The sequence below is a fragment of the Leguminivora glycinivorella genome, chromosome 6 (genome assembly GCF_023078275.1).
Source record: "Leguminivora glycinivorella isolate SPB_JAAS2020 chromosome 6, LegGlyc_1.1, whole genome shotgun sequence".
NCBI lineage: Eukaryota > Metazoa > Arthropoda > Insecta > Lepidoptera > Tortricidae > Leguminivora > Leguminivora glycinivorella.
The window spans coordinates 21,335,759-21,351,480 of record NC_062976.1 but is presented as its reverse complement, the minus strand read 5'-3'; positions in this window follow the sequence as shown (position 1 = coordinate 21,351,480).

Here is a 15,722-nt window from a genome sequence, read left to right as displayed (position 1 = left end):
AATCACTAGTTTTTTCAATCCTAGTAGTTAAAAAAATTGTCCCATACGATTTTTTCCTATTTTGTTACCATTTTCCGTACATGTTTGGTGGGGTAACAAAAGAGGAAAGTAACAAAAATGTATGGAAATTCTGGGACACTTTTTGTCTCCCAGTAAGATTGAAAGTACTCGTGATTCTGAGTCCAATTGACCTAAAATTCCTTAAAAAAATCAAAATAAAAAAATGGCAAAAAAAAAAGAAATGCTCGGGATACGAACATGTAATACGAATCAAACACACTTTAGAACGGTTCCTTAGGTGTCGTATATTTTCTGCAAATTTAGAATTATCAGCTATAGCTTAAACGGAAATAATTAAATGTGTGTATTTACTTACCTACTTTAAATGTTGCATTTGCCATTTGATTCTTCTGAAACGACGTGAGCTTGTTTGATGTTTTTGATTTATTGACGACCGGTTTGGCTCAGTCGGTGGTGACCCTGCCTGCTAAGCCGCGGTTCTGTGTTCGAATCCCGGTAAGGGCATTTATTTGTGAGATGAGCACAGATATTTGTTCCTGAGTCATGGATGTTTTCTATGTACATATATACGTATGTATATCGTCGTTTAACACCCATATTTGATTTGTTTAAGGTTCCCAATATTTATTTGTTGTCTGTTTCTTGAATTGTTTTAATATTTCGTATCTAAATGGATTCCCTGAGTAGTTATATCTGCAACTAACACAGCCACTAGTTACTAATGGACTCGAATATTCCATTAAAATGTTTGCTAGTATTACAGCTAGCATGCAAGTGTTTACGGCAACCTATGTTTCAAGAATAAATTGAATGTTAGCTTGTCACGCAAAATACTACCTCGTGACATCGAGAAATTCGATATTTTACTTTTTTGACGTCTTCCTGAACAGGTAAACCTATACCAGTCCTATTCCTAAAAGCCTGTCAACTATCGGCTTAGAACATTTTATGAAAATATTATATCCGGAAATTGTTCTTGTGGAAAAATGTCTGTAAGAGAAATACGTATTAAAATAATTGGGATGGAAACAGGATCATATAGTATAACAAGGTATCCAAAACATAATTGAAATAACTGAAGGTATTCTTAAGGGAACTTGACAATCCATACTAATATTATAAATGGGAAAATGTGGGTCTCTGTTTGTTTGTCCGTTCTTCACGGCAAAACGGATCGACGATCGGATTTTTTAAGTGAAGATAGTTGAAGGGATGGAGAGTGACATAGGCTACTTTTTGTATCTTTCTAACGCGAGCGAAGCCGCGGGAAAAAGCTACTGATAAATAAATGTGGGGGCCTTATTTTTTCTTAGATAATCAGAAGATTCAGAAGTGAATTAGAGATACATACATACATACATACAATTACGCCTGTATCCCATGAAGGGGTAGGCAGAGCACATGAAACTACTCAAGTTTCAGTGCCACTCTTGGCAAATAAGGGGTAGAAAGAAAACGAAACTGTGACATTGCAGTGACAGGTTGCCAGCCTCTCGCCTACGCCACAATTTAACATATCCCATAGTCGCCTTCTACGACACCTACGGGAAGAAAGGGGGTGGTGAAATTCTTAACCCGTCACCACACATGGGTGGTACACAATATATTATTAAAACGACAAACACAGATTATAGTACATATATCTAATACAAGTACATTTTGTAAGCACATGTCCTAATCTGTCTCAAGCATCAGCAAGATGCAGTAGATTTTAACAAGATTTACCGCTCGAGCGGTTTGCTGCGAACCTCCTTCCAAGTTTCTGCCCGCCCGGATCGACCTATAATCGGATTGCTAGATTGTAAAGTAGGTAACAAGCTATCTCTGGATGGATAAATATATACTTAATATTAAAGCAAGCAATCCATACTTCCATACGTTATATTATAAATGGGAAAGTGTGTGTGTCAGTTTGTTTGTCCGTCTTTCCCGGCAAAACGAAACGACGAATCGACGTGATTTTTTTAAGTGGAGATAGTTGAAAGGATGGAGATGTTGAGTTTACTTTTTGTGTCTTTCTAACGCGAGCGAAGCTGCGGGCAGAAGTTAGTAGTATTATAAATGTGAATGTAAGTATGCTTGCCTGTTACCTGTATACATACATACATACAATCACGCCTGTATCCCATAAAGGGGTAGACAGAGCACATGAACTACTCAAGTTTCAGTGCCACTCTTGGCAAAAAGGGGTTGAAAGAAAACAAAAAAACCTGTATACATGTAATCAATTTTTTATCATATTAAATATGTATGTACTGTATGCTGATAGTTTGAGGTCCGAGGAACAGCATAATTATTTTGTGTATTTATTAATTTTATCGGCAGAATACATTACAGTACGTACTCAGTACATACGTAGGTAAATACTAAAGTATATATATATATATATATATATATATGGCCTTAGCGTCTATTTCAGACGATTTATGGTGCAATGTCCGAAAGACATCGCTTTTGATGACTAAAGAGACCTATGCGAGAGCGACACATTTACTTACTTACTTACTTACTGCGATGGCTCAGCGACCCGAAGTGGATCTTGGCCTCCGACACTAGATTCCGCCATTCGCTCCTATCCTGTGCAATCTGATGCCACTCAGTCACTTGAAGGTCACGCAGGTCTTTCTGGACCTCGTCGATCCATCGGTACCTGGGCCTTCCGACCGGCCGTTTTTCAGTAGATCGCCACAAGTGAGCTCTTTTGGCCGCACGATCCTCTCCCATCCTCTCCACATGGCCGAGCCATCGCAGACGAGAAGCTTTACTCTCGCCGATGACGTTGGGCTCGCCCACTAGCTCTTCCACCTCCAAGTTCTTCCTGACTCTCCAAGAGCCATCCTCTCGTCTCGTAGGGCCTAAAATCTTTCTGAAGATCTTCCGCTCTGCCACTAAGAGCTTATTCTCCTCCTTCAGGGTCAGCGTCCAGGCTTCGCATCCATATACCAAGATCGGCCTTATCACGGTCTTGTAAATCCTGATCTTGGTTCTTCTGCTGATGAGCTTGGACGTTAATATTTTGTGAAGGGCTGCTGAGCATCTTAGGGCATTCTGGATACGGATGTCTATTTCGTCTTCTCTCTGGTTGGTGTCAGTTATCGTGTAAAGTGCATATTGAGGATTATTAAAAAAATTATACAGACTATAGTGTTACACGCATTTTTCTGAATTGAATTGTTATTATATCATAATGTTTTGTACTTATATACCCACATGTTTAAATACTATTATGTTTAGGTTCTAGCTGTTCTTATTTAGTTTATTTAGTTTATATACATAAAATAATTATACCTTCTACAAAATGTATAATTCATAATATTAAGGGAAGAGCGGTGCCTCCCAACACAGGCATTTATTTGCTTACCGGGTGGCTCCATCCCCCGTATCATGTAGTGTACGTTTCACAAATAAATAATTTTTGTTTTTTTTTTTTTGATTGATTTTTCTGACTTGACCGTAGCCTGCGGTACAGTCAGCAATAATAGATAATATATCTTTGCGTACAAGTTACTATGCAAAGGGGTCACATTTCTCTCCATCCAACTGATCCAACTGAAAGACCGTGGCTACAAATAATAGTGCGATATCTTAGTTATTATACTTGTGCATGCTTTTACAAAGCGTTGCTGTCGCGGTGACATTCTACTTATAAACAAAGGATTGAAGATCGCTAAGGCCCAGTTGCACCAACCATATTTAAACAGCAGTGAAGTACGAAAGTTAATTTTCTTTAAGTACCTTGGTTATGCTTTCCTCTGTCTCATCATAGTTTAGACGTACTTTGTTCACGTGAAGACTACTTAAAATCAAAATATATATTACTAGCTTTTGCCTGCGGCTTCGCTCGCGTTAGAAAGAGGCAAAATGTAGCCTATGTCACTTTCTATCCCTTAAACTATCTCCACTTAAAAACCATGTCAATTCGTCGCAACAAACAGACACACACTTTCCCAATTATAATATTAGTATGGACTAATCCATTGCAAAAAAGTAACATATATTATACAGAAATACAGTCCTACTTATTATACTGACCAATGTCAGAACCCAAATCATATGTTTAACATTCTACTTGAAGCCTCCTAAGGGTCAACCTGATATTAGAGATGAGTAAAACAATTTCAGAAAAAACCGGCCAAGAGCGTGTCGGGCCACGCTCAGTGTAGGGTTCCGTAGTTTTCCGTATTTTTCTCAAAAACTACTGAACCTATCAAGTTCAAAATAATTTTCCTAGAAAGTCTTTATAATGTTCTACTTTTGTGATTTTTTTCATATTTTTTAAACTTATGGTTCAAAAGTTAGAGGGGGGGACGCACTTTTTTTTCCTTTAGGAGCGATTATTTCCGAAAATATTAATATTATCAAAAAACTATCTTAGTAAACCCTTATTCATTTTTAAATACCTATCCAACAATATATCACACGTTGGGGTTAGAATGAAAAAAAAATATCAGCCCCCACTTTACATGTAGGGTACCCTAATAAAACATTTTTTTCCATTTTTTATTTTTGCACTTTGTTGGCGTGATTGATATACATATTGGTACCAAATTTCAGCTTTTAGTGCTACCGGTTACTGAGATTATCCGCGGACGGACGGACGGACAGACAGACATGGCGAAACTATAATAAGGGTTCCTAGTTGACTACGGAACCCTAAAAACATCAAATCGGGAAAGGGTTCCGAATAAAATTATTGTACTTAACTCAAATATACAATTGTAAAAAATTCCATGATCCGTTGGTATTGAGTTTATTTTACGATGCTGTATAAAATTAGATACGATACTTGTAAAGTTACAAGTCAGTATCTTCTTATGTCGGTTGTAATGGCTTGTGGAGTTAATTCTCGCATGAATCTTTAATATTTTGGCATTTAATTTGATTGTATACGTATAATTTCATTTTTTTTCTTAATAACGTGTACCTATATACATATTAGTTGTCAAAGCGGACACCAGGCTCCCATGAGTAGTCGCGAATGCCGGGATAACGCAAGGCGGAAGATGAAATTAGTTACAATAGTTACATAGTTCAAATACAATGTCAAAATGTTAAATTAATCGACGAAAATGGTGCAGGTACCGCCGACCAATTAGACGATATAAATGAGAATCGTTGATGCTAGACGCCGAAACGCAGTTTAGCTCTGAGCGCCAAAAGGGAAGAGCGATAGAGATATATCTAGCTACAATAACGGCATTATCGTAAGCTTTTGTGCAATTGGTTTACGAACGGGTACAAAAAAGTAACTCAGATGCGGCTGTGGGCATGCTGGTGATTGGATTGATATTAAATTTGCTATTTCTGAATGAAGACCCTTTTCGTGTTTTATTTCATATCGGAAAAGGGATTTATAATTTCATAGCTTCGAGGTTTTATGTTATTTATGAGATAATTTTATATAAAGCGGGCTGAAAGGGTTCGAGCCAAATACATTTCTTAAGTATACAAGATGGTTTAATAAGATCGAATAAGGGAATCGAATGATGGTTCCTGAAATAAGTAATTTAAAAAGAAAACCTTAATAAATTATTGTTTGTATTATGTTTAAATTAAAGGAAAAATGGAAAATTTCACACCTCCGGCACTTGAATCTGCGACCTGTGGCCCGTTTCTCGAAAGGTGCAAGCCTTGTATTACAAGTATGTTTCCATGACAACGCCATACGATTTGACAGTTCGCGCTTGCGTATAGAGCAAGGCGGCGTATCTTTCGAGAAATGCCATTCGGCTACGGGGCCTGGGTGGCATAAGTTACTAACGTAACAGATCCTTCACTTGCCCGCAAAACGACAAATACCTATTACGATTTATTTAACCTCTCGTATGCTTAGGAGCAGATCTGCTCCATATTGTTTCAACTTTAACATGTAGTTATTATGACTAATATATTAATGACAATTTTTTGACAGACGCATACGAAAGGTTAACTAATAAGCTACTACGTAAAACTTAGAAAAATAGTAGGTACGTACCAAGTGAACACACAGGCGTGGCGGCCCTCGGCCACTTGTTACCTCGAGGCAACAGCTAGCGGGTAGGTACTTAACGCGCGACCGCGAGTGAGTGACGTAGGACTGTCAAATCGTATGGGTTGTCATGGAAACACACTTGTAATACAAGACTTGTACCTTTGCAGGTGCAGTGCTACTGCTGCGACGCTCGCAAACGTTTCTGCGTGATAAAAAAATAAGTTTATAATTTGTAGTCATATAATTTCTAGTCGCGGTTTAACGAAAACATAAAGTGTTTGTGCTGACTATGTTTTAAGTGCGTAGTTTTGAGAAAATTAATAAAAATATTTTCTTGCATTTTATGCTAAGCTTTTCAAGTGTATACAAAGATAGTACCTAGTTAAATATTATGTAGTATTGTTAAAGAGTAGTGATGTGAGCAAATTATTTCTTTAATCAATAATACAAGATTAAATATCGTCACTACTTTTAAAAAATCTCGTATCTCACGCTGTTCCTCAAAGTTAAAACGCAGTAAGTCTATATGCATTCCATACATACTTACAACAATTTTCTTTTCATTGACAGACGAAGATACAAGTTTTTTTAAAAGTTGTGACGATATTCAAGTGATCGACTTGAATAACAGTGTAGTAACAGTTTTTGTCAGAGATGCAAAGGGCCTTCACCAGCTTGTACCACGCTTTCCTTCTTCTTCTCGAATATTGTCAAGAGGCGCTGTTATTCTGATGTATGTGGTGACAGTTCAGTATAGTATGAAGTTTTCTTCAGAAAATAGTTCTAATGAAATTCCGCAAGATGGCGAATAGTCCTATATTTCTAAAAGGTGGCAAAACGATTGTTATCTTGGCTAATAGGTGGGTGCCTAGTGTGAATTAAAAAAGTCTTGTAATACTCGTAATTATCATGTAAAGTCTTATAATAATTGTCTTATAATACGATAATTAAGTATTTGTGTATTAAATATATCGTTGTTTGAGTACTTACAATACAATTAAGCCTTCTTGAGCGTACCGTGGGACTCAGTCAATCTGTGTAAGAATGTCCCACAGTATATTATATGCATTTATAATTATCTTTTTTTTATTTTTTTGTCTTTCCCATCACGGAACAACGGTATTCCGGACCTTTGGGAGGCGTGCGCGGGGCCGAAGCCAACACGTAGAGGCCCTTTCGACACTTTAATGAAATGTAAGGGGTACACCGAGCGGATGTTGCCCTTGCCCGTATCATGGGACACACGCAGAGGCAACACCCGCCAGGGTGTAAGGACTATTTGAGAGTTAATGGAATCTAAAATGAACTGGTCTATTTTGATGAAAGTGATGGACTAAATACTGGGCTATGGATAAAAAACCGGACGCCTGCCTAATAAAACGGTATCCAATTTTATTTCCGGCAGACGGTGACTCGTCCCCACAAGATGGGCCCCCACAAAAAGCGACATCCAAGATGGCTCAAGGGCAACACCGGTGTGAGAACTCAAGGGTGTCGAGAGGTGTACACCGCTTTCTGCCCAGTGGCTGTGAAGCCACTGCACCAACTCGCGTCTTATGCAAATTTTCACTTCCACCCCTGGGGCATGTAGCCCTAACGACTCCACTCTGGACGGCCAGCCAAGGCAAGCCAGAGGTAGAGAGTACTGTCCCACCCACCCGCCTTACGGGTAACAGGACTCCCCAGGAGCACTCGGGTACGTGGGGTCGCTGTTCCCCAACAGCTCGCCACAAGCTGCCCTGCGTTGACTGATTGCACTGGTAAAACCAATGGGCGATGGGGTCGTCACATCCCTTATTTTTTTTATTATTATGAATGGGCTTACTCTTGACCACAGACTAGCCAAAGGCAAAGATGTGGCCTACGACGGAGTGAGCTCGCCCAGAAGATGCCTTGATTTATCCTGTTTTGTTCTTGAGAATACAGTCAGTGAGTATACGTCTCGAGCTCCGACCAGCACTAAATAGTAACAATACAAAGTATTCAAACACTGGCGTACTATGTTTATGTTTACGGCTTTCGTTACGACTGCATCTATCTGGCTTGAGGAGTAAAATATGCCATAAATATGTTGTAAAGAAAACGATGAAAACTTTGTAGATAATGTTATTTAATCAGTTTCTATGATTTACGATATAGGAATATGATTTCCGTTGTCGGTATGAACTAAATTGATCTTTAATAGTGATGTGCAAGTTGCGGAAACTTTCCAAAAAAATCTTAAATTTCATGAAAATTCAGGAAATCTTCACGAAAAATAAGGGAATTAAAAATTATGAAATGGAAAGTTTCCATCCATACAATTTTCCAGGCAAAGTATGGAAAGTTTCCGAAGTTTTCTTCTGAAAATTTCAGAATTTAGGAAATTTTCCGCCGGCACATCAGTAATTTTTACCAAAAATAAGGGGGTCGATTCTGTCTCAAGAATTGATTTTATTTAGTATCTTGATCATAAGGGTATAATAGCATGCATGATATATATAAATTTAAGTAATTTAGTTTCTTGTCTTTGCTAATAATATTCAAGGTCATATAATCGTTTTGGTATTACTAGAATGTGATTAGTTTATGATTCAGATAGCTTTCACTTCATATAAACTTTGACGTAGGTATATATAAATACTTATGGCAAAACCCGTCATCGCTGATCAAAACAGCTAGATTGCTTGAATTGGTTAACTGTGAAGACAAAACTAAATCGAAATCGGTTCATCCGTTCGGGAGCTACGATCACAGACAGACACACACACAGACAGACAAACAGATAGACATACATACAGACAGACAGACAGACCGACAGACAGACACGTCAAACTTATAACACCCCGTCGTTTTTGCATCGGGGGTTAAAAAAGTAACACAGCACAATACATGGAGCTCCAAAAAATAATACCGTCATGGCTATTGTTCCTGCACCTCTTGGTCTCTGTTTGGCCCAAAGTTGTAGAGAATGCCTTCTGGAATTAAGTTCGCCTTTTGTACAATTTTTACTGCGCAATAAAGTTTAAATAAATATATAAATAACATAATAATATGATAGGGTAATCTAATTAGAAGAGGATTTACTCAAATAGAGTCGTCGGAAGAAGATTATCGTAATAAACTACTAGGGAACAAATCAAATTATTTTATAATTTTTGATTTGTTGTTTTTCAAGTATTTGTGACTACTATATATAAATTATAAACGATATTATTATTAAATTTATTCAAAACCAATTCATTAATTACAACATAGCAAAAACTTACAACTAAACACCTAACACTAAAAATCTTACAAATAGAAACTTATACTACTTATCTACAAATAAAAAATTTGGCTCAAATCGTCGCCAGTGGGTAAGAAGAAGGCTGGCCGCATTGCTCCGCTGGATAGCTATACTAGCTGGATAGCTACGCTGAGCGAAATACTGGCCAGCCCTCTGGTCATTGCTCCGCTGGATAGCTATACTATGTCGCGCGGATAGCTACGCTGTCATTAAGCGAAGATGTGTCATCTATCTGGCCAGCCCTCTGGTCACCAGATGCGTCTATCGCCGTGTATTGCGTGGGCGACGGTCGCGTCTCATACTTCCATATCGATAAGGTTTGATTTCGTATGCATCGCATCGCCGTCGCGCGACCGTCGCCCACGCAAGCCACGGCGTATGAGGCGCTTGGACAGCTCCTCATAGAGGCGATGCGCACTGGGCCCTCACGGCCCCAGGGTGCAGGGTTATACACTGAAATAGATGTCATACACGAAAGAAAAAAACGTAAGCTGAAGACCCAGGTTCGATTCCCGGCTCGGCCACCAGTTGTCGTTTTTTCTTTCGTGTATTATATCTATTTCAGTTTATAATTGTCGTAATAATTTTACAAAAGCATTTACCCAAACAAAGTAGCCGGACGCCAGCCATACTCCATTCCTTACAGAACGTCAATCTGTCCGGGACATAAAGCACGCACTTAATGGCCGGCACTAAATTCCTAAGTGTTGGCTAAGCACATTATTCCGGCTCTCTTATAATTTTATTATTATGGTGGTTTTTCTATGACGCCTTGGTAGTGACCTCGTTTAAATGGAGGACGTTGAAGTATATTTCTGAGGGTATAAGGTGTGTTTACACTGACGATGGCCACTTGAGGGTTGCGTCGTTGACTGCCAAATTCTATAAAATAAAAACGGCCAAGAGCGTGTCGGGCCACGCTCAGTGTATGTACATAGGGTTCCGTAGATTCCCGTATATTTTGTTCAAAAACTGTTCAACCTATAGAGTTCAAAATAATTTTCCTGGAAAACCTTTATAAAGTTCTGCTTAAGTACTTATGTGATTTTTTTCATATTTCTAAACTTATGGTGCAAAAGTTAGAAGGGGAGAGGGGAGGCATTTTTTTAACTTTTGTCCGCCGCCGCCATCGGCTTGTCTGCTCTCTAGTATTGTATGCTTTGAGCGTCATAACTGTAATAAGCTATAATCCAAAATATTAAAGAGAAACTTTGACCTAAATCGAACTTAAACTAAATGGAAGTATTTATAGCTATCGTAACAAGTGCAAATCTGACCGTCAATTAAATCAAAGCACGTCTATGGATTAATACCCGCGCGGTTCTATAAGAAGTTATATAGCGGTCAACCTCATGCGCCATTATAGGTTGATCTTTGGTGACTAACATTCCTGTTGCATCTCAAGTTTAGAGTTAAGCTGGTTCTTTGTGGTTTCAGTTTTGTGATGAATGAGAACAAATTGGGGTTATTTAAGATTAACAATATCCCTCTCCCTGGGGTCGGATCAGGTATCCTGTCTCCGATGGGTTGGATTTTCAGGTTGAACATAATTGAACAGATGATTAATAATCGATCATTCTTCAAAGTGACAGTATTTGAAACTTGTAAATATTTCAAGTAACCTTTTGACCTAAAGGGCTAACTTTAAGGTATAATATCTAGTGTAAATAACTAGCGCAGGTTAGAAGATACATGTCACATAATCTCTCTGATTTGCCACATGTTTTGTAGTTATGTTTGATTTTTTAACTTGAAGTTTTCTTTTGAGCAAGAAAGTTGAAATGGGCCATTTTTTTCAAAGTTATCCACCCCACTTTTTTTGTAACATGGGTATTTTTTACGCGATTCATACTCCGAATCGCGAGGTCTTTCGATCCTGATAGGAGGAAAAAAAATGACCCAAGGTTTCCATACATTTTTCAGACCTTCCATTCCGTTACTGTCATACAAAATGTATGAAAAAATGGTAACGGAATGGGAAAAAACCTTGGGACTTTTTTTCTCCTCTTAGTATTGAAAGAGCTCGCAATTCTGAGTGGAAATCACATAAAAATTTCCAACTCCAAAAAAAAAGTGGGGTGGACAACTTTGAAAAAAAAAAAATGGCCTAAATACTTAGGTACATTTCTTTTTGACATAGGTAAACAGGTATGTGATCCATATCCTATAGTGCATTTTTGAAATAGTACCTACTACTAGTTCAGTAGTTCGATTGTGTCAATTTTCGTCCGATATCCATTTAAAATTAGTTCATGTTCACATGAAGCCCTACACAAGCCTATCGTATTATCAGATTACCACCGTCATATTGGGTCAGTTGCTTAGTTAGTTTAGGAAGATACAAGGGGGCAAAGTTGTAAGCAAGTGAAAGGACTCTATAGTTGAACCACGAGCGAAGCGAGTGGTTCGAGAATAGAATCCTGAACTTGAGAGTTTTTTAACACACGAGAAGTAAAATACATTTGCACCCGAGTGTAACACAAAACTTTTCCCCTCACTATAGCGAGGAAACTACAACGCAAAAAATGCGTTTATCACTGTTTCCAGTAGTTCCACAGGTGGAAAATCATCTTTATTACTAGATTCACCTACTTTTATCAATTTTAAAGCAGTTAATTTGACTTTATTCAAGGTCAAATTACTTTACCCACTAGTGGATAAAATGCGTTTTTACCCGCTGGTATTAAAGGACAAAACACGTGTTTCCGAGCTAGTGAGGGGAAAAATACATTATGTGCTGTGTATTCTAATACGGATTGACTTCATTTAAGAATAATTAACAGTTCTGACTTGCATATAATCACATAATGCACAATGTACCACTTAGATGAGGCAAGCGGGGTGGGAGGAGGTTACCCAAACTGCCCAAGACCGGAGTAAATGGAGAAATATGATTCAATGAGTCAATCAGTATTAGAATATACGACACATACGTGTTTTGTAATACTGATTGACTTAGTTTAAGAACAATTGACAGTTCTGACTTGCATATAATCACACAATGTACAATGTAGTACCACTTACATGAGAGAAAAGTATTTTTTCCGAGGTGAAAATTTTCTTGTGCCCCTGATGATTTTTTTATGGGATAGGAGGCAAACGAGCAGACAGGTCGCCTGATGGTAAGCGATCCACCGATGGACACCATCGACGATGGACACCACGACGAGGCCGAAACACCAGAAGTGTTGGAGGTTTACTGCTCTTTTTCGACAACAAAGCGAGGCGAATTTTATACGTAAACTCAATATGTATTATGTATATCAATGTATGCCTCGGTGAGAACTGCTGTGGAGGTAAATGCATGTTTACCATATACTTAAGTTAGTTTTTATACAAAATTATGTACATTTAGAATAGAATAGAATAGAATAGAATAGTTTATTTTCTAAAAGTTTTACAATCTCTTTGTTTGTTCTCGCGGGGAACCTAATAAATAGGTAATAAATAAATAACACAAACAAATTAACATTCAAATTTGAATTTGATTTATTAAATCTAAATCTATCTTTGTCAGTCCAGTATTAAACTCACTTTATGCATTTGGCTACGTACTCTGCTCTGGCAAAATATGTGAATTTTATCACATTTACAGAGTTTAAGTACTCGCAACATTCAATATTTTCCAATCGATTGTCTTGATCAAAACAGGAAAGGTCATTCCCTGGAGCTATGCCCTTTGTTTGGGTATCGTTTTCCGAGCACCGGATCTTCAAAGAATTTTGATGTCACGTTGTTCGAACATTTACGAGATTTATTCGTTTTCCTATAAAATTAAATTAAATCTGGGGGGTATGTTGGAAAGAAGCGTGTTTTTCGACAAGTTTGTGACGTATTTAAAAATATTTTAAGCGGGTTACTCACGTGTTAACGCCGTGGCTTGCGTGGGCGACGGTCGCGCGATGGTCGCGCGACGGCGATGCGACGCATACGAAATCAAACCTTATCGATATGGAAGTATGAGACGTGACGGCGACGGTCGCGCGACCGTCGCCCACGCAAGACACGGCGTAAGTCGATATAGCGAAAAAAAAAGAAAAAAAAAGAAAGATCCTCGAAAATGGATCGAAACATGTCGAACGCTATATCGACTTAACACGTGAGTGACTTAAATATGTTTGATATTACGGGAGTTTTATAGTTAAAGTTTGTGACGATTTTATTTTACTTACTTTTATATTATATTGCTATCGAGTTTCAGCTTTTAATCATACTAATAGTATAAATAGGAAAGTGTGTTGTCTGTTTGTTTGTCCGTCTTTCACGGCAAAATGGAGCGACGAATTGACGTGATTTTTTAAGTGGAGGTAGTTGAAGGGATGGAGAGTGACATAGGGAAGCCGCGGGCAAAAGCTTGTATGAATATGATTCAGTGTTATTATACGGATTCTATTGGGTTGGTAAGAAAGTAATGAGCGAATCATAACCAATATTGTAATTTTTATTTAATTTATTATTTTAATCATTTATCAAAAATATAACGGCCTTCGTTATCTACTACTTGTCTCCATCGTTCTGGCAAAGAATGAATAGCATCGGCGAAGAAGTTCTTAGGTTTAGATTCAAAAAACTCAGCTATGTACTGTCGTAGATGGGCTTGATCATCGAACTTTTTTTCATTCAAGGCATTGCTTAGCGATCTGAACAATGCGTAATCCGTAGGTGCCAAGTCTGGAGAGTACGGTGGATGAGGTATCACTTTCCAACCTAGCTCCAATAGCTTTAGCCGAGTCACTTTTGCAATGTGTGGGCGAGCATTGTCGTGTAAGAAAAAAACTTTAGCATGCTGTGGACGATTCTGACAGATTAAGTCCCGATTTTAAAAATAATGATGTGTAATAATCGTGAAAGTTTAAATCAGTGATTCTGACAGATTTTTTGGTTTAAATTTTCAAGCTGATTACAGTATACTGATGCGGTAACAGTCATTCCACTTGGTAGGAGTTCCCAATGAATAATACCATGAATATCCCACCAAATGGACAGCATAACTTTTTTCGGGTGAGGCTCTGTTTTTGGTGCCTCTATTCCTTTTTCGTTTGGAGCTAGCCACTGACGTTTGCATGTGTGATTTATATATAAGACCCATTTTTCATCTCCAGTGATAAGATGGTCCAACCAGTTGAATGTGCGGCGAAAAGACAGAAGTTGTATGCAGATATCGGCACGGCGGTTTAGTTGATCTCTATCAAGTTCGTGCGGTATCCAAACACTGTACCTATTTGTAGTTTTTTCCCAACTCGTGTAAATGTGTTTCTATGGTGACATGAGAGCAGCCTAACTCGGTAGCAAGAGTACGACTCGTTAGCCTCGGATCTCCTTCAATTAAGGTTTTTAATTTGGCTACATCAATCTCCGGTCGACCAGACTTAGGTTGATCTGATAATGAAAAGTCGCCACTACGAAACCGCTGGAACCATCGTTTCGCCGTGGCCTCAGACAACTTCAGGAGCAACACGCTGACATATATTACGCACTGCTTCGGCGGCTGAATGGCCAGACTGAAATTCATATAGTAAGCAATGCCTTACATGCACTTTTAATTCGTCCATTTTCTTCCTTATATTAGCTCGGCGACAGCTAGTGAATGACTGACGAGAAACTGTGCGACTCGCCCTTTGTATACTTTCGACCATAGAAGATTCTAGAACTCTCTCAAAAATTTTATGTGGAATTCAATCGATCGCTCATTACTTTCTTACCAACCCAATAAAAATATATGTTATGCGTGCCCGTGTGGTGACGGGTTAAGAATTTCACCACCCCCTTTCTTCTCGTGGGTGTCGTAGAAGTCGACTATGGGATATGGGTTAAATAAATTGTGGCGTGGGCCAGAGGCTTTTTCTTATTAGGCATATTTATGATTAAATTGATAATTGAATATAGTTATATTCAATGACTTATACATATAAATAAGTCTGTCAGCTTTTTTTTAATTTGGTGTCTCATTATAAAATATAAAAATGGGGAGGTATAAACATCAGCATATTACGATGCTAATGTAAAAAATGCCTAACATAGCAGTTTTAAATATCTGGCTTTGACTGGACCCGATTTATCCCAGTGTACCTTATTACTTGTACAAAACGAGCCGCGTCATGTCAGACTTGGGACGGGCAGGGTATTAAAATAATAGGCTGATGCAACAACTTTTTCAATTCACATTTTGTAAAATATTTTGTTTTTAGTAAGGGTATTGGTCTCCTATTTAATGCTAAAGGCGACGCTGACCTCAGCGTACAAGCAAGCGCGTCGACTCAGGACACTTGTATGAGGTTTCATTGTTTGAAATGCACGCCCCCCCCCTGCACGCCCAATATTAGCGACTGAGCGTGCACTGAAGCTTTACTTACATTTGGATCATAGCAGACCAAAGCTTAAGAAAAATTGAACCCCGGACCATTTTGAGTGCATTGGTCATTACTTGATTCTACAATAATCGTGTGACATCTTACTATAATA